The sequence below is a fragment of the Wasmannia auropunctata genome, unplaced genomic scaffold (genome assembly GCF_000956235.1).
Source record: "Wasmannia auropunctata unplaced genomic scaffold, wasmannia.A_1.0 LD325130.1, whole genome shotgun sequence".
Classification (NCBI taxonomy): Eukaryota; Metazoa; Arthropoda; class Insecta; order Hymenoptera; family Formicidae; genus Wasmannia; species Wasmannia auropunctata.
The window spans coordinates 1-5,710 of NW_012037760.1; the positions used below are offsets into that span (position 1 = coordinate 1).

Consider the following 5,710-nt stretch of genomic DNA (forward strand, 5'->3'; position numbering starts at 1 on the left):
ATTGGTCAGACAATAAGATATTTTTTAGTAAATAGATTGATAAAATTATAATTATTTTCTAAACAGCTAGTCATAAACTAATCATGTCAAGCAAGATTAGTAAGCTTTACTTATAAATTACTTATATAATTTCATATTTTAATTTTTATTCTCTGATCAAGAAAGATAGAGAGGGAGAGAGAGAGAGAGAGAGAGAGAGAGAGAGGGAGAGAGAGACAGAAAAGACGTAATAAGTGTTTGGATAAAATTTGAAATAAGACAAATTTTATGAAAACAAAAATTGTAAACCTTTAAACGTCTTATTTTGACTTGACGAATTTTGCCAGACACTTGTCACGTCTTATAAATATCTTAAAATTACCAAATCAAGATAATGTGATAATTATCAAATTTGCTAATTATCAATCTGTCTTGATAATTAGCATTAATTGATAACTGAATTAGGTATGATATAAATTTTCTCTTTTGTGTTTATTAATTTTAGTCATTCAATTTGTACGCATAAATCTAATCATAATTGTTATGTAAACTGTTATGTAAATTGGTATAAACGAAATTAAATGGAAGCTTATAATGGCTTTGTTGTGATTGCAGAGCGGGTGATTGTAAAGAGAACGCCGACCAATTGTAGTTTAGAATAAATGGTTTATTCTCACTATTAATACAAGTTTCTTCTTTTGCATTCCAGATTCTACACTAACGTACTCGCACTCAGTTGTTATTTAACATTTCGTCTAATCCTTGGTTTCATCAATTTACATACGATAAAGCCGAGGATATTGCGGAATGTCGAAAGTTATTGACAGCGAATCTCAGGGGTTGCAATAATTGTGGCGTGATTATTGCATATGTCCTGATTTAAAGCTGAATCAATTGTGGGATTCTCCACATTTGCGAGATTTGCTGTGTGCGCATTTCGACATCGGATTGCAAGAAACGACTTACAACAGCTTATTTATATGTACGTATGTACACATACATGTTTATTGGAACCCTTATTTATCACTAATATGAATATGACTTTTAACTTCTACACATATGATTTATGTAAATTGTTACTTTACGTGCCTAAATTGAATATGATTTATAATTATTAACAAATTTAATACCTTATTAAAAGCACTTTCTTTCCTTTACAATATTTTCCTTCCAAGTAGTAATAAAGGTGTATCGAACAATTCAGAGGCTTGGCATGCTTTGCTGGAGCTGTTTTTCTTTCAGATGTATTTATAATGCTTATGATAATTTGCCTTTATAATGTTTAATTTGCCTTTCGATTCTATGGACTGACGTGTTGCGATGTTTACGTACATAACTTATATAAGTATTATGTGATCGCAATAATGTATACGCGGCAAGATTTCAGTAGCATCTGCTTGTGGCATTAGCACGTTGAGTAACTCGTTTAGCAAGAAATTCCGGTTTATATTTGTGTAAGAAATCATAGAATCAAGAATTTAAATGACTGTGAGACACTTATTAACAATTTTATTTGTGTGCCTAAATAGGTGAGTGTTTATTTTTGAATTTGTAATCTCATATTCTTTCTTCTCTTTTTAACATACTGAATCAACACATGTTATCCGCAGTTATTTTGTAAATTAAAACACGATGGAAATATGATATTTAATACCGATCCTTTGATTGATTATGTACCACTGAGGATGACCAGAAGGATGGCCGAAACGTATGGAAATAAATTTATATACTCGAGATAAACTTGTATAATTTATTGAAATTAAATATGAGCAATAATTACCGCGCCGATTCCCATTAGCCTATTACATTTGAATTGTTAATTATTTCTGGGTAACTTTATAGTTCTTAATTAAATCATAGATTGTCTGCAGGTCTTGTGATGCACGCTTTAATTAATCTTTTTTTTTTTTAATAAAAGGCGCAGGAATTTTGAAATGTTTAATATTATTTGCTCGATATACATACTGTAAAGAAATTTATATTAATGTTTAGCTATTTGCGCAAAATACACATGCATGCCTTTTTATCTCTTATAACTGCATGATTACCTTGATCAACCCTGATATGATAATTTTTCAGTTTCCTTTTTTTCCCGCGCAAACCAATTTTAACACAAAATGGTAGCTGTCATTTCCACATGATTGAGTAATATATTAACATACTGTGTGATTGACATATATTAATTTATCAAGTAAGATAAACTAACATAATTACATACTTTTTTTGAAGTAAATCAATATGCATATGTTCTAATGTCAATTTCTCAGTTTGTAGTTACCAATGTCAACGTTAATGCCACAAATATGTCTCTAATTATTACTTAATATAAGGAAGAAAAAGATATGAGCACGTCCTGGACGGACTATTGCGTGTAATCCAACAAGAAGAAGTTCGCCAATTGTTCAATGGATGTTCGACCATGAGAGCAGCGCTGATGACTATCTGACAACTGAGTTTTTACGACCAGATTAAAACAATGTTGCTACAAATTGGCTATTTTTAGTTAATTTAGAAGGAATAATATTCCTTCGTTTTTTATCCAGTGTATTGGTAGTAAATTTCTATAAATACTGAAAGTTCCGTTATTCCAGATCCATACGTCTGGAGAAGAGATAACGGTGTATGTGTGTGTGTGTGTGTGTGTGTGTATGTGTGTGGTGTGCGCGCGCGCGCGCGTGTAATTTTATATATATGCATTAGGATGAAGCGATTTCTGACCCCCTGTTGTTCATATATTTTCAGAAAGGGCGTAAAAAGTGATGAATTTTGGTGACAAGCAGAAATTTTTTAATGAATATCTATTCCTCCTAAAAAATCGAAAAACATTTTTTTTCAATTTTATTTTATTTTAATTAATCATTGGTTTATTATGGTATACATAACAATTGTTTCTTAAAAATAATTTATTGTTAAAAATCTTTTTTTTGTTTCAGTTCTCAGCTTTTTAAGCCGAGATTCGATTATAGAAAATGTCATTCCATCGCGTTTGCTTGTGGATACACGATACGCTGCCTTGGTGACAATTTTAATGTGACGCTCCGTTGTCTTTCCGCTTTATATGACAGGGTATTTTCAAATCTTTAATTGCAGCATCTACAAATATGTATCCTTGGCTTTCGTCGTCTGACATTGATCGCGAAAAAGTAAGTTTAAACAAATTTACGTTTTCACCGTACGATCACCGTATAAACTTTGATTACAACTTATAAACATAATCGACTGGGAAAACGTAAATAACATTATTACAAATTAATACGCTGCAAACTTTATTGAAAGGAAGATATGCTACTGACTGTGCCGCCGAAGTCTATGCAGTTGTGAGCGATCTAAAGCGCCTGCTCGAATAGGCAACTTGTCGTACTGACCTGTATGACGATGCAACACCTAGTACATTGGATTCTTCTTATCTGAAGGGTCAACCTTAATGATAGTATTGTACTATATAAAGAGAGGCGTGTAGAAAAAAAAATGAAAATCTTGAACAGTTTGTCCTGGAAAAACAGTCTGTGAATGTCGCTTATGGAAGATTTTGCAGCTGTAAGTAGAAATTACAGGATATTGATGCAAAATGCAGCTAGCATTGCAGTGTTTGATCACATTTAATTTATTGTACCTAGTATAATATCTAGAAACAACCTGTTTTGCAGTAGAATTTTGATTATTCAATTTTATTTGTGAAACTAGTTTATTTTAAGTAATATGTTGATTTTTCCATACAACACAAAACATATTAGAGAAAAAATGTTTTAAATAAAAATTTTACAGTTTAAAATACAAGTTTAATTTTTAGATGTAAAATTTTGTATGCAATACTTTGTAAGATAATTACTTCATTGGTATTTTAAGAAATGACACAACTCACGTTTGGTTTTCTTTTTGTTTTATATTAAGACATTTTTCAAAAAAATAATAACCGCAATAAGTTATAGAATAATTAATATAGACATTTACTTAACAACTACGTGTTACACTTTTTTTGGCTATTCAACGATATTATCCGATACAATATACGAGTATTTCAGAAATGAAATTCGAACTTTGCTGTGACTAAATCTTTTCTTATTCATTCCTATTAAGTCTTTTGCTCCGCTTTTATCGAACATTTATTCGATAAAAGCAAATCAATCTGTAGAAATTCTGCACTATCCTCGTCAACTTTAATCTGCAGTTCTCTTTTTTTATAAGATTGCTGTACTTTTACCGAACATCATTGCAATTAAATACATTTGAGATTAATTTGACTTTGCAGTGAAATTAATAATTTTATTAGTACAGATTAAAATAAAACATTGATTTTTACATTTTAAACTTTCTAAAATCTCTAAAAAAAAGTTTAATCCAGTAAAAATAAATCAACCTGTTAGAGACTCTCCACCACCCCCACCGATTCTAATCGGCTGTTGGTTATAATAATATCTTCCTGTCCACGTTAGGTGCGCGCCGATTTAATTTTCGGTCCTAAAACGCAATCTTGCCTAAAATTCAGATAGCAACATACAATTTTTGTCTGAAATATTTTTTTTATGATCTAACGCTTTTCGCTTCATTTGCTTAAAATGAAATTCCGCGGCTGACTTTCAAGAGATGTTTTACCCCTTATAAAACTTAAAACTAATAGGTACAAAAAAATGTATAAACAATTTAAAAAGAAATACATGTCTCTTAGATTTTTGTGTTTATATAATATATTTAAACATATATTTTGAAAGGACAAATTAGCGCCGGACAATTGTGACATTTCCATTCTTAAAGAAATTTCACGCAACTCTTTTTTAACACGTATGTAAATATTCAATGGTGATACAAATGATATCACTGATGTATAAATAAATTTTCAATTAAAATTTTATTAATTAAAACATAATCTACACAGAATTATTGCTATATAGTTTGACAACAATATCTTTTTATCAGTTACATTAAAGTTCATATTATTATTCAATGGCAATTTTAAAATTAATTATGGCAATGAACCCTTCCATTGAGACATCATTTGTGACAGACTTGGATAGCGCGTTTAGGTAAATATGTGCGCAATGCGATAACAGAATGACGATTGTAAGTCTACACGAGGTCAACGTAATTTTTTATCGCGCTTAATTTATGGATAAAAATGCACATATGCAAATTATGACAATTTTCTTGGCTAAGCTAATGCAACGAAAATTTAGAATGCGCCGATAAGATAAATAGGTCATCGACATCAATCAGATAGCGTATTTTTTACCAGCGATATATCGTATTATTTTCAATTTCACGATATCTTACTTTTGATTATCAAGTTAATTAACCTACACGATCGGCCAATTCTTTTTCCATTCGAGATCTTGGGCTGATTTCTAGCATCGTGGACACGAGAGGCGCATTACCCGCGCAAATGTACTTGAACTTAAGTAATACTTGTTCACATAGTTACGACATAGAAATACTTTCTTTACTTATTTCTCGAAGAATCAATTCTGTAATTAGCATTGATATTTAGATTTCTGCAGAAACGAAGCGTTAGAATTGTAAAGAGCATTGCATGCGTAATGAAACATTCTTCTTGAATATAAATTTGAACTTTTTTTGTTTTAAATTTAATGAAATGCCACCACGTAAATCTTCATATAACACGTGTAAAACGATTTCACTATAAAATAAGTCGTATTTTCAGTCTATTTACAATCATTCATTATTCTGAATTTAATACCGTTTTCAAGGTATTCCTCCCCCCCCCCCTCTCTCTCTC

At 30.7% G+C, this 5,710-nt stretch overlaps 1 long non-coding RNA gene across 1 annotated transcript; it reads left to right on the forward strand.

Annotated features, from left to right (window-relative positions):
- The first annotated feature begins 723 nt into the window (after positions 1 to 723).
- Positions 724 to 3,751, forward strand: LOC105460281. Its single transcript, XR_975805.1, has 3 exons — positions 724 to 1,508; positions 1,590 to 3,122; positions 3,256 to 3,751. It is a non-coding gene; the product is annotated as an uncharacterized LOC105460281 (long non-coding RNA).
- The last annotated feature ends 1,959 nt before the right edge of the window (positions 3,752 to 5,710 follow it).